Source organism: Ambystoma mexicanum, chromosome 10, assembly GCF_040938575.1.
Source record: "Ambystoma mexicanum isolate Mex_15411 chromosome 10, UKY_AmexF1_1, whole genome shotgun sequence".
NCBI classification, from domain to species: Eukaryota; Metazoa; Chordata; class Amphibia; order Caudata; family Ambystomatidae; genus Ambystoma; species Ambystoma mexicanum.
The window spans coordinates 551,277,199-551,292,223 of record NC_090932.1 but is presented as its reverse complement, the minus strand read 5'-3'; the positions used below and the strand labels follow the sequence as shown (position 1 = coordinate 551,292,223).

The following is a 15,025-nucleotide window of genomic DNA, read 5'->3' as shown; positions in this document are numbered from 1 at the left end:
TTCATACACCTTTTGTGTATTCGCATACTTTGTCCCCTAGAAATTCCCAGCACAGACAAAAGTGTCATAATAATACTTTGTTACTTATAATGAACGCTACACATGCCATTTTTAATAGATCCAATTGCTGGGCCTGTTCACATTTACCGCAACACAGGGATAAGGGGCTAGGTTGGTATATTCATCCTTTACCGTTGACAACTGCTTGCTATGCTTCTCTTAGAGCACTGTTCTTTGGCCGATGGAATGATAGCGTCTCAGGGAACTTTGAATGCACCAATTTGAATAGTTTTGAGAAACGTGTTTTGACTCCCCTGGGATACTCTCTTTTTTCGAATAGGGGTAGACCGAATGTTGCTTCTAGTAGGCCTTCTGATAGACTGTCTCGTCCCTTACAATCTTTGATTTCCTTTAAAATGGCTCTGATAGGCAATAAGGATGCCATGCCTCCTTCTTACACTGTTAACTATAGCCCCTATTCAGTTTCTTTCTGCATACAGGGGAATGGCACTCATTCAATGGGAGATTTTAAAGGTTGTGCCAATGTTGCAAATTTGACTGGGGAAGACAGACCTTTGTATGTAGGCAAACCTGTCTTTTTTTTTGCGGTAATATAGCGTTTCCATGGTTGCCCAGGGATTGGCAAGGAACCTGTTATTTAGGGATCCTGTTACCTGGGGTGTTTATAGCGAGTAATAAAGAAGTTTCGAAGGCTCGTCCACGGCGGGATGAGAATGGTGATACCCCGGCACAAGTATTGGGAGATATAGCAAAATCAGTTGTGCCATTTTGGGGGCAGATAGCGAATTCAGAAGATATCAGAAAACTAGCGAGAGTACTGGAGAGAACCATCGACCGGACCACAGATATACTCTACAATATGACATTAGAGCAGACAGCAATAAGATTAGTAGCACTCCAAAATCGAATGGCATTAAATGTCATTCTAGCTGAGCGTGGTGGAGTATGCAAATTAGTGGGGTCCGCTTGCTGTGTTTTCTACCAGATTCCTCCCCAACTACCTTTAAGGCAATACAAAATCTGCACGTCCTTGGTTCCGAAATGCATGTTCCCGAGGGAAACTGGGACCTAAGCGCTTGGTTCTGGGACTTCTTGCGATCTTGGGGTTGGAAGGTACTTTTGGTTTTATTAACTATTTTAGGAGTTCTGTTGTTCCTTTGTTGCTGTATTCAGTGTCTGCCTGGTATGTGTTCGATGCTAGGGGGATGTTGTGCACAAGCAATAAATTTGATAGGACATGAGGAGTATGCCGCAGATAAAACTTCAAAAGAATATGTGTTAAAAGATATATTAGTAAAAGACCTAATGGCAATAGATATTTCAGAAAGTGATTCAGGGTACATGGATACTGATGTATGGAGTTATTCGTAAGGAGACCCAAAATAGTTTTTAGCACTTGGCATAGGCCAAAAGGAGGGTTTGTCGGAATAAAAAGTATATCGTGCCTCCTATTGTAATAAATATATTAATATTGGCCTACGCCAAGCTGCTCGAAAGTCATTTGCGAGATCTGTGTTACAAGGTCCTGACCTTTAATCTATGTAGGCTGCCATTTTAGGTCAAACCGCCATTTTAGGATTTATGTGGAAAAGTCACCCTGTGAGCTAAAATGGTGGACGATGTCATTGCAAAATACAACATGGCCGTCTTGACCTCTGTACATTGCTAATGTGTAATCTGCCTGCAGGCTACTTGTTGAGGTCATGAACCGAGACCTCGTCCCGTCTACGTTGACCTATGTGTAAAAGGATTACTTGCGCAATTAAACCAATCCACGAGTATATATTATGATAATGTATTTACACATTGGACAAAAAACATCTGTTTTACTATATCATATTAATGTTTAAGAAGACCTGCAATACGAAACTTAGAATACACAGTTAATGCATACGCTTATTGTTACATGTAATAAAGAACAAACCAGTTAGATGCGGTTATTTGAGACTCGGCAACTAACCCTAGAATTGGTGATGTATAAAGTAGAATATTAACCCGAAGAAGGGTTGGCCATAGGGCTCACAAAATGTATAAAAAGCTAATGCATTCTAATGTACCTTCTCTCACTGAACACACTGAACCACGCTGGAGTTCGTTGTGTTGTACTGAGGGCTATCTGACTTTGCACTATTTTATAATTGTATTTGATAGAGAATAAAGTACTTTGTATGTTCCTTTGAAACCTGTGTTTGGTGTATTTCCTTTTGAGGTACTCAGCCTCGATATTGTGTTTCTCCTTTCACACGGGGAGGGATGGGGACCCTGCCGGGGCTCCCTGGAACCACTGCTGGACTTTGGGACAGTCGACCCACATGGGAGACAGGCGCACAAGGCTGGGGTCCTCACCCCCGACCGTCCGGGAGCTCTGGCCGGACTGCATTACAGCTTTTCCGTCCCGGAGGGATTGGGACCCTGCTGGTGCTCCCTGGGACCACTTCTGAGCTTGGGGGTGGTCGACACTAATGGTGACCATTCTGAAAAAAAGGAAAGAGCTCCATACGAAGTGTACATTGCATGCTTAGAAAAAAGGACACCTGCATTTCTAGCACAAACATATTTGACAAAGTTGTGGTCATTATGATGTTCCCAAAATGCAGTTTGTTTTTATGCTAAGCAGCCGGCATCCTCTATACAGGGCACACACATCATACTACAATTACTTCCACACCACCTATTCCAGCCCACACCACTAACACTCCTGTCCCACCCACCCCACTGACAATCTGCCCCCCCTTTATAATGCATAAAACGGAAAAACACACATTTGGTACTACTTACATAAGACAGTGAAAGCTTCAGCTCCAACATTGCCACAACTGTATATGAAAAAAACAAAAAAACGTGAACATCTGTGGTCAGCCCAGCAAAAACAGAGGGGCAGAGGGCGGCTTCATATACTAAGCAGGCCCCTCCCACACCTCAAAAAAAGGCATCCCTGCTGATCTAGTGGCATTGCTGGATGCATATTAAGCAATCTACAGCCAGCAATGCACTTTCTTTTTATGGAAAGCAGCCAGCATCCTTCCACACAGTCCTAGATTCATACATCATTTTGAAAAAAAACAGCAATCCGCGCCCAGCAATTCTTGTTGGTAGGTTTCGTTGGAAAGGTGGAGAGTCTCCCCTTTCCAACAACACCTCCCTCGGTCAAAACAGCATGAAAATGCTGAAGATCAATGGAGAAACCTACCTTCTCCTCCCGCACATTGAAGGAAATCCAACTTCCGGTCTCCTCCTCACATAACCCAGGGGTTGTATTTACAGTGTGTGCGATCGCTGTGCTGCTTTTATTTGGAGGCGCAATAGGTTGCCAATATACCTTTCTTTTCCCCTTCAAAGAAAACTGTGTAGCAGAGGAAAATGAGACAGAAGATCCAAAAAGAGACCAGGTTTATTTAAATTCCCCTCACAAATTATATGATGAAAATAATATTGAGGATTGTAAGGACATGTATAGCATTTGTGCCAAAATATAATATCATTTTTGCCAGCATGTGTAGAATTTTTGCCAGCATATGATAGCATTTAGCCAGTATGTAATATAGCATTTTTTTTTGCCAGTATAGCATTATTGGTAGCATGCAAAGTACAGGATTTATAACACAGCCAGGCCCAATTTAAAAATGCAGATATTCAGAGCACACATAGAAAAACTTAGTCTGCTGCCAGGTTCAAATAATGAGATGCACCATGTATTTTGGATGCTTCATGTATGAAGACTACATTAGAATACATAACTGACTAACATTATTACTAACATAACTCAAGTACTAAGTGCCAACTTTTAACATGAGAATGTAGTCTTCTATGCAAAATTAGGTGAAATCCATGTTTTGGTTGCAATATTTAAAATTCATTTTTAAATGCACACTAGCGTTTTATTCAGCTTGTGAGAACAGAAAATATGAAGATGCAGGAAGCAAAGTGAAGCAGTAACTCTGGACCTGAAGCTTTCATTGTTTTGAAAACGAAGGCTGGCACAGGGCACATTCCTTTTACCCTGATTGGTAGGCAGACAAGCCACGTCAATAAAGGGACGGGTAAAGTTTTCCTAAGAAATAGAAATGAAGAGAGCAGTTAGTTCATGCTGGGCTGAGGAGACAGACAGACAGTTTCCAGGGGTTAGAGCGCTGACTGAATCTAATTAGTTGGCGCTCCCCCACACAAGTTTACAGAGGAGTTCCGTGCTGACAATGGGACTGCAAAAGACAGCGGGAATCGGATTATTACTGGCCTCGGTAAGGGATTTGGGCCAAGTGAGGAATTTGTATGCTGAGCTTGTGGCTAGGATTCTTGCAGTGCAGAGAAGTTAGAAATCAATGCATGTTTATTTTTTTCTATATTCAAAATGTGGGAACATTAATCCATGTTTACAAAATATCTGCTTGTTTTGTTCTGTTCTTTTATATTGCAGATGCTGTAATTAACACATGGTAAGATCTGGTGACTTGTAAATGATATGTAATACAAAAAGCATATATAAAAACAATTGGGATGTCTGTGTCATTCATGCTTCTGTGAATTATTTACATAGGTGAAGTACAAAGGGGAGGTTCATATCAGTGCAGTAGTGCATTTACCAATTTACCACTTTAACTAAAATAGCAACAAGAGAAAGTTAGTAACAAACAGCTATAAAGTAGAGGGTTGTGTTCGGTATGATGAATGTTTCCTTCCCTGCATGCTGATGGGAAGGGGGTATCTAATTCGACACATAGGTTACTGGATGTAAATAAGCCAGTAACACCAGTCACAAACTGTAGGTGGCGCTATGAATAAAACCATTGGGTTCTACTAGATGTGCTAAGCTTGGGGCTCTCTACAGGCAAATAGAAAATATTCTAATGGAAAGGTGTGACACTGGAAGTGAATCTCAGAATGTCTCAAATGGAGGCCACATTCCCAGAGTTGGTACAATATCTGGAGGCAAAATTATATGCACATGGGTCATAGTCCTCAAATAACGCCACAGAGTGGCATGACCATTTCTATGGGGAAGTGCAGAAAGAACCATTGGACAACATTTTTGCAGAAGGTAGCATAATTCAGGTCTGTCTTTTGAGATTATGAAATGCTGCTGATAAACATGCAGAGAAAGATTGTCTGATATGGCTATGTGCCAAGACATGGTTCATTTTGAATAGGTCTCTGCGAATGCAAGAAAATGATGCCAAGCTGATTAGCAGTTTAAAAGTTGAACTAGATGGAGCTAGTGAACAGGAGGAAAAGTTAAGAGCAGAACTGGAGGTATGTCAAAAGGACATGCAGTCAAAGTGTAAAGACCTCGATAATCAATTGTCCCAAAGGAAGAAACAATTTGAGGATAGTGAGCAAGAATTAAAACACTTGAAAGGATTGGTAGATCATATTAGACAAGATAAAGACAAGGTTATTTTGGAACTGCAAATTTTACAAAAGAAAATTTCGAGAAAGAAAGTGATCTTCAAAATGCTGAACAAGAGTTAGTTAAAATGTTTCAAGAAAGAGACAAACGAGACAGAGTTTAATGAATGCCAAATGCAAATGAGCGATATGCAAAATGTGATTAATAAGTTGGGTGATGAAAACAATTACTTGCGTAAGGAGGCAGATCGGCTCCTTAAAAAGTGCAAGGATTTGGAACAGCAAATATGCAATTCGAGGTCCCAGGACAAACGACAGGGCACCACATTCAATGGAATTGAGGTGAATTCTATTTCTACATGGAGAGATAGTGCCCCAGTGGCTGTGCCAGTGTCTGAACCTGGTTGTAGCGCCCTTGGGGGTTTGACACACTCATTGGGGGCCGCCACCAATCCCATATGCCTGAAACAAGGGTTGAATCACGAAGTAGTGCAATCCCAAACATGGCACCAAGTAGTCCTATCAAGATAATGAAATCAATCAAGGCTCTGATCAAACCGTTCAAAAAAGGAGGGGAGTGCTGTATAGAGGACCACTTAGAAGGGGTGCATGATATATATATAAATATATATAAAGCCCTCCATATACCTAAGGAGCAATATAGACAATACTTTCACTTAACTCTGGACGCTCCCACAGCCAGTATCATCAGAGGATTAAATGAACAGCAAAACATGACATGGGCAGAGTTTGAAAAAGAGATTAGACGTCATTGTTCTCCATTCCAATCATTACAGGATGCAAATAAAGTTGCATACACGATTACGGCTGGGCCAAATACATCCCCTCGCCAATTTTTGCAAGACTTAAAAAGAGCTTTTTCTCGCTTTGATGTATCTTTTGATCCCAATTCCGATGAGTTTAAAACTGCCTATTTCTATAGGTTGCAGAAAGACATTATATCACAGTTAGTCCATGAATTTGAGTGGATTGTGCACCGAAATACAAAGTTATATGAAGTGCTATACTGTCAGGGTAGAGAGAGTGATAAAATGAAAGATACTAGACCAAAATCTAAAGAATCCTCGGCAACAGTAATGGAGATCAGGTCAGCTAAAATGTCACTTGAGTCCGCTCAAAGTCCAGGCAAAAATAATGTGACACCCGAACAGAGGGGTAATCAACAGAGGTTGATGCCCTCTGCACCGATGTTTCAATCACATGATCCTAGTAGTAGGGAGAACTACATTAGCCCTAGGTACTTAGGAGACAGGCCCCAGGCAGGATATCAGCCTGATAAGTCAGGTATGAAAGACAATCAGAGACAAAATCAGGATCAAAGAAGTAATGGTCCCTACCAGACATTGAGGACACAGAGCAGATTTGACCCCAACACCATGATATATGGCAACCAGGATAGACCCCGGTATGTGGATCGATTGACTGAAAATGGGAATCAGCATAGGGGACAATACTCGCAAAATGAGAGACAGGACATGAGGCAGAATATGAATTATGTCCCATGTCAATACAATCAATCACCGCCACGAGGGGATTACAACCAAAGGATAGGTACACCCCGCTCCCCGCCCCACATGAACCAAGAGTTCAGAAACAACTCCAATAGGAATCACTCTCCTGAGAGATATCAGAATAGATTTAACCAGTGGGAGAATAACCAATATCGGCATAGGCCGCAAAGAGAAGATTCTAGAGAGATGGAAAGATTCCAGTGTCTCGAGGCCCAAATGAAAATGTTGGCTGAACAAATAGGAAAGCTCTGTACGGCCCAAAAACAGTCATCAAAGGAGGGGGCAGAAGGCCATAGTAGTGACCGGGTGGCTTCTGATAATAAGTGACTAAATATTCATGACATCTGCAATGATAAAAAGACAGATTTCACTGATCTGGTTTTGTATAATGACTCAGATGCTTAATGATGTAAAAATGAAAATACTGGCAAATGAACATGAGGCAGAAGTTTCAAATACATCTAAAAAAGAGGCTTGATTTAACCTAGAGTTAAATCAAACGTTGGAAATTTGCACAAATGAAAAAGGAAAACAAGAAAAACAGGAAATTCCAAAAGAACAAAGAGACAGATTTAAGAAAGACAACTCCTGCATGGGTAAAATAACTGATCAGGGAGTAAGCGTGGATGTTAAAACGCCCTCCCTAGATTGATTGATTGATTGATTTATAGAGCACTTTACACCAAGGCGCTGTACAATGGAACAACAAAATACAGAGTAATAACAACAAATAACATTGTGAGCAAAAATTGCAACTTGAATCATTCAACAAAACAGTGCAAAGAGCAATTAACTGAGAAGGGGGGGAGTGGAGTGGGAATAAGAGTGTTGAGGGGGGACAGGAGAAGGATTGAATGAGTGAAAGGAAGTGGGAATAGGAGTGGTAAGGGGGGCAGGAGAAGGATTGAATGAGTGTGAAAGGAAGGGAGAGAGTGTAATGGGAGAAGGGAGAGAAGAATTAAAAGAGGGGAAAAAACGGGGGGAGTGGAGAGGGCAGGGGGCGCCTCAAGGTGGGGGATGGAGGAGGAGGGATTTAAGGGAAGTGCGAAATGAGGTGAGGGTAGTGGAAGAGCGGATTGAGAGGGGGAGAGAGTTCCAGTGCAGAGGAGCAAGAAGTTGGAAGGAGCTGAACCGGGAGGAAGCGCAGGGGGAAGGAGGTACAGTGAGAAGGAAGTGGTCAGCAGAACGAAGGGAGCGAGAGGGGGAGTAGAAGGAGAGAAGGGAGGAGAGATAAGGAGGAGCAAGACCATGGAGGGATTTGAAAACAAGGCAGAGAAAGGGGAATTTTATTAGTTGTAGGTGGAAAGGTAGCCAGCAAAGGTGAGAGAGCGAGGAGGAGATGGAGTCGCGGGAGGTAAGGAGACAAAGTGTACGAATAGCAGAGTGGTATATGGATTTAAGAGGGGCAAGCTGATATGCGGGAAGTCCGAAGATTAGAGAGGAGCAGTAGAAGAGGCGGGAAAAGATGAGAGAGGAGATTAGGAGTTTGGTAGCGTAGAATGTGAGGGAGGGACAGATTTTGCAATCAAGATGCTAATAAAATACAGGGAGGAAGAATAAGTACTCAAAAGGAGGGTACAGATCAGTCACCTGAAGAGTTCTTTGACCCGGAGATTTGTGAGGAAGTTAAAAAGATTGGTACCATACCAAATACCTACAAAAGTCCATAATTAGAAAATGACAAGTTATCAGGTGATGTTTTTACACATATTCAGTTGGAGTATTGTAGTGTGAACTCTGATGATCCCCGGATGGAAGGGCGAACAGTACCCACACTCCAAAGGACCCCTGAATATGGGGAGGTGAGTAAGGTTTCTCAAATGGAAATGGACAGAAAGGAGGGAAAAATGTCCTTTCATTTACCGATGTGCTTAGCCAAAAGTGAGAAAGGTCTGAGAAAAGTGAATCCTGAAATCAGTAAGAATTGGCACTTTTTGTGTGTGTTAGAGGAAATTGAAGACAGATATTATGCTCCCATTACTGTTGAAGAGAAATGCAATACATTTGCAATGATTGACACAGGCGCACAGGCCACATTTATGTCCAAAGAATTGGCAAAAAGTATCAATGAAGGGAGATCTCCACAGAATCAGATCACAGTGAGGCAGAGTGAAGGCCCAGTACATAACTTTAACAGTGAGGAGGTGCCTATCGTGGGTGTTACCGAGGTTGACAAAGATAGGAAAACACAGAATGAAACAAGAAGTATTGATAACATCTATTTGTGAAATTCCATTTTTGATGGGGACAGATTGCCTGAAAAGATTGTCTCCTCTCATAGATGGGGTAAATGGGGTATTGTGGTCTTTAACCAAAAAACCATTAAGACAAAACAGCAGTGTAAATGAATGCCATACTGTTGCCAAATCAAATGATGCAGTGGAGGTGTACCTACAGAATAGCTGTGTGCCTAGTGTCACTGTCATTTTGATGTGTCAGGATAAAATGCAAAGTAAAAAAGAAAAACAATCTGTGCAGATTTATTTGGATCCTAGGAAGAAATGGCAAACTGAAATAGATGAACACACATTGTGCTTCTATTTAAAATAGAAGAAATACAAACAGAACACTATTCCCAAAGCAGACCCAGTAAAACACATCACCACCCTTGCTGAAATACACATGGAAGATGAGCAGCCATGGATTCACATTGATATAACTGACCATTCTAAAATGATAAAAGCCACTTTGGCGCTTGAACAGGAAAGAAGTTTTATTAATGAGAAACTACTGCAGAGAATAATGGAAAGGGAGGAGATCACAACATTTAGAATTAAAAACCAATATGTCTCTGGTTTGGACAGTCCAGATTTTGAAAATCGAATTGCAGGAAGGTGCATGCTAAAGATTAATATTGGACAAATAACCATCTACCACAATGTGTGGATAGTGAGTGGAACACAAAATTATTTTTATCTGGGCAATGATATCATGCACAGAATGTGCATGGTGTTAGATTTCCTTAACCAAAAAATATGGTCCCGACTAGGCGGACCTGCGCCCCAATTTGAAGATAAAAGAAAAGAGGGTATGTAAGGACATGTTATGTCCTTACATAATTACCAGCTGTCGATGTTAATGGGTTTTCCTACTGCAAAGATAAGGTAAAATAAAGGTGCAGTTCGGAATGTAAGGTGTGACAAAGCCCCACAACCTTATTCAAAGGACAGACACAGGAAGCCACCATGCAAGGCTTTGAAAGGAGGAGTTTGCCACAGAATAGGCACCCCTTTAAGAGTACTGTAGAGCAGTGTTCCTATGGAGCCAGCAGCACCTGCATACTCAACTCCCCTCATGTGGGTAAAACAACTGCTCCTATGTTAACCCAAATAAAGTGGGGATCTGACCTATGCATGAGACAGTTAGCAAGTCTTCACAAAAGGTATCCATTCTCATACATTTGAGAATAGTTAGCCAGCGTGAGTCCTCCCCCTGGGCAGGGCCAGAGTGGGACTAAGAAAGGACAGCCCAACAGGAGGGACTAGCGAGTGCCAAATCCCATTTAAAAACTGGAAGCCATCTTCAAAACTAGGACCCACCATCCAGTCGCTATTCAAATGATCTAAAGAGGAAGCAGATGTTAGGAACTCCAAGATGGCGGACATGGTTATTGAAGCAGCAGTTCAGCAGACACTAAAGCCTCGCCTAGGCCGAGTGAACTATGATTCCAACAATGACAGTCAACGGACAGAAAGGGGCAGGGAGTTCAACTAGGACACACTGCAGTTTCCCACTTAGAGTGTACACATAATGGTTGCAAGGTTTCACACTATGTCAGGTGAAGTTTCCAGCCTTCTGGGCAGTTTGCTACTACAGTGACTCACTCTGAATGCTGTGATGATTCCTACAGAGTCCTCACAGAATCCCAGCCTAAAGTCTCCTCTCAGGAGGCCAGGGGAAGGCAGTTGCTACCTGAACCTAAACCTGGGGGGTGGAATTAGCCGGGTGGATCACATGGGAGGAGAAGGCCACCAATGGAAAAGGATAATTTAGTTAGGAGAGACACAGTATTCATCTTCTTCGGAGGATGATGTTTCTATAATTCTGAAATACTTAATGGCTTGCTGTCATAGTAAGTCTTCCCTTCCCAAGATTACGCAAATTGTCCGTTGTAAAAACCCTTATGCTGAACATGGGATTGATATATGTAAGGATCAGAGAATCAATACCACTACTTCTGATAGTTATAATTCCACCTTAGGTTTGAATTATAAAACCAAACCAACCATTAACTCCTTTAAAAACCTTCCCTAAAGATGCATTGTATAAATCATTAGGACAGAGTCGATTAGATAAGGTTAAAAAGAATAAGAACATTAGGGACTTCAAGTCCCATAATGATCTTAGTACTGAGACGTGGAAGAGGGGCTCAGAGTTGCAGAACTGTAGTGTGCAGTCTAGTGGTTATAATGATCCACACCTGAGTGGGACTTTTAAATATTTAAAGCCCCTTCAGGTGCAGGCCATTAGGAAGAAGCAGTGGGGGCCGCAGGAGGAAGAGGACGCGGGAACTGTTGCTGTGTTGTCAGCGGGACGCAGTGCCGAGAAAGTCACATGAGTTGGGAATCCTGAATGCAGAGAGCGTGCAGCGGGAAGCTGTGCTGGGACTAGCTGTCCCATAGGAGAGCCAAGCTCTCTGAGATCTGCACCCTACCCCGGTGGGTGGTGTTCACCAGAGTTTGCGAGGAGCAAAGAAGGCTCCCTTTCCAGTAGGTGCAAGCAACAAGAGTGTGATCGGAGCTGTCAGACGCCCAAATGGTCCCGACAAAAGAAGAAGTTAAAGCAGCAGTGTGTCCAAAAGAAGCGCAAGGAAAGACTGCTGGCTCAAAGCAACCCTTTTAAATACCGAACTATTGAACTAAAGCATTTTTGCTGTAACTCTCATGTCGGGACAGACTGAGTGAAACAATATTGTAACTACCATTGTCAAAGTAAAGAGGGGGCAATATTGGAACAAAGTGAATGTAATCCACAAGAAGGGAGATCACCTGGAAGGGAAGATAACCAGCATTGCCTAAGCCAAAGAAAGGCAATTATAAATAAAAGGGGATAACGTTTTCCTAATGAGCGATACCTGAAAAATAAACATCAACAGCAGCTAACTGGTGGTGTAGAAGGAACTCCGAGGTGGCAGGAGAAAAGCCCTCCTTGTAGAAATCATCAAGGGGGAGAGGAATATAACCTGCACTGCATGTGTTAAAGAATTTGTGGGAAAAACATTGTCAATGTGTATTATACCCTTGTTGAAGAAGTTGGGAACCCCTGTGAAGGCATCATGAAGCAATACTCAGATAACAGACTTAAAGTTCAAAGTAAAATACTTTATTAAATCAAATGTTAGGGTGGTAGAAATCAAATCTGAGCATCACAATGCTAGCTGCCATTACTCTGCTGCTACTGTCTGCAGAGTCCAGACCAATTTGAAGGGACCTTCCCAACTTTAATAATGTTAAAAAATATGTCTCTTTCTTCCCCTTTGGGAATATGAACAGCCACCATTGCTATACAGTCCCATAGGGTAAATGTGAATTTAGCAAGTGCGTATGTGGTGTTCACGGACTTAAGGGCCATACTCCCAGCCGAGAATACTTTTTTGTCAAGGCATCATAGCGTTTGTCATCCCTGTCTGGGGGAATCATTGGGTAGGAAGTCTGCTTCGAAGTAGATGTGGCGGCCTATACCACCAGGCTTTCTGGAGTGGGAAGTTTGGATAGATAAGGATCACTACCAAAAGTCCTGTATTTAATCGACAATTTTTTATTCACGGCCGGAATTAACTCTGGCGTATCCAAGTTTGCACTGATCCGCCTTTGCAAGGCTATATGGAGGGGAAGAACAGGGTCCTCTTGGGGTCCCATCTGCCTGATCTGAGGGGTCTGGTATGCCAAATTCAATCTCGGGTGTCTATCCCACGTGCTGTCTGTAGTGTCTCATACAGATTCTTCATCCCATCCTCGTCTGATATTAGAGCCTCTGGAACGCCTTCTGTCCCATACTCCAAGCCAAATGGCTGTGCTTCATCCTCTGATGGCTATGCTCCTCATATACTGCAGAAAGAGACTTGGAAAAAGTCCTTTCTTGGAAGTAGGGTGAAGGATTCTTTAGATTTCTCTACATCCTTTGACAGTTTCTGCATTTTTGTCGATGATGGCATCAAAGTTCTCGGCGCTGTCGAAGGTTTAGACAACAATGGCGTCAAAGATTTAGCCAGTAGGGGCGTTGAACCCTTTAACGTCGAAGGTGTTGGAGATTTTGGCTTCAAAAGAGTAGGTTTCGACTCAAAAGGACCGCTGAAGGTTCTCACTGAGTTTTCTCATGGACACCCAGGCTTGAGGGTTGACAGGGTTTGTCCTTTGCCTTTTCTTTGTCAGGGTTTTCCATCAACCGGGGCATGGCTCCTACTCTTCTGCTTCGAGGCGGTTGGAGCTGCATTCTCGAAGACTTGGAGCATTTTTTGACAGAATCTCTCCCGTTCAGCCGGTGAAGCTGATTTCGTCAGGGGAGGAACTCGATTAAGAGGACGATGACCTTTTATGCCTTTATTTCATTTGTCGTAATGACAAAGATGAGTGGTGAGATCCACTCCTGGATCGAGAATGTCTGTTAGCTTTCTCTCGACGAGGAGAGTCGCCCCTGAACTCATCGGGGGATCGCTTTGACAGAGTCGTCAAAGGGGATTTATTTGACCAACCTGCAGCTAACTTCCCTTTCCTTTCTTTCAGGACCTTCACTGTCATCGAAAGGCACAATCCACACTCTGATGTCTTATGATTGGATCCCAAACACCACAGACACACCCGATGGGGGTCTGTAACAGACATCTTCGTCATGCAGTCGTGGCATTTTTTAAACCCCGATTCTGGAGTCGATGATGCCGACGAAGATGCCATTATTCACTCAATAAGTTTCTCGAGCGAACAGAAGCTCGCCAATCTGCCAAAGCGATAGATGTTGTGGAAAACGGAACTGAAGCCAACAGTCTCTGGGTGAGCTATATATACCAGTGGTGACGTTGACATCAGGATGGGGACCCTCGAGGGACATTGACACACACTGCCCTCTGCTGAATTTCTTTTCTGAGGAACCTAAAGCTGAATATGGATATTTCGAGAGATGAGGAATACGTGAGAGGACACAATCCATTCGAAAAGTCATTGCTGCTGGTTTTCCCAATCAACATTTTTTTTTAAATGAATAATGATGTACAAGTTTGTAACACAAATAAAACATGATTTATTTAACAACAAATGCATATAATTGTTACAGGTACATTTTTGAATAAAATAGTAAAGTGTCACAATATCGAGTGATCTTGGTCGACAACTGCAGAAATAAAGTACCATCATACATTGTGACAGAGACAATGAAGGGATGGGTGGAGTCAGATGGGGTGTCAGAGGGGCGGTGGGAGGAATGGAAAGTTACTATGGGCAACAATGTGTCTGCATAAACTGGACCTGAGCGATACAGAATACAAAGACTAGAGTCATAGATGCACCTTTGTGCAATGAAGTCTGGCTGTACAACAGTCTATTTGCGAGTTCTGGGGGTACAGAGTTACAAACAGAGATCGATACAATCAGACACAATACTTCATACAGACATGGGCGGGGCAACAGATCTATTGAGTAAGTCATAGTTCACAAAACCCAAATGCATTGATGGAAAAAGAAATGGATAGAGAGATAGACAGATACATAGCGAGAGAGATGGATAAAGTTGTAGATAGAGATATGCATAGAGAGTGATGGATAAAGAGAGATTAATAGCGAGATAATGCACAGAGGGAGATGGATAAAGCGAGGCACAGAGATTGGTGAATAGATAGATTGATAGATAGTTAAAGAGATATATAGAGTTACATTTAAAGGCAGAGATGGATATAGCCACAGAGAAATGCATGGATTTTAGATGTGCAGAGGTAGATGGATAAATGGGTTGATAAAGAGATACATAGAATTACATGCATATAGATAGATGGAAAGAGAGATAGAGAAATTCATAGATGGAGAAGGAGGAGGAGAGACATGGTTAGGTAGAGAGATGCATAGAGGGAGAAGGATAGAGAAAGACAGAGATGCATAAAGAGAGAGAGATGTATTGCTGTGTAGGAATTTAAACAACATTAA

General features: G+C 42.3%; 1 protein-coding gene across 1 annotated transcript in view; it reads left to right on the top strand.

The window, feature by feature from the left end:
• SNED1 (sushi, nidogen and EGF like domains 1) overlaps positions 1 to 14,085 on the top strand; it is a 3,218,914-nt gene extending 3,204,829 nt beyond the window's left edge. Inside the window, exon 21 of the transcript XR_011276037.1 lies at positions 13,619 to 14,085. The gene's annotated coding sequence lies outside the window, so the exon portion shown is untranslated. The remainder of the gene's footprint in view (positions 1 to 13,618) is intronic.
• The last annotated feature ends 940 nt before the right edge of the window (positions 14,086 to 15,025 follow it).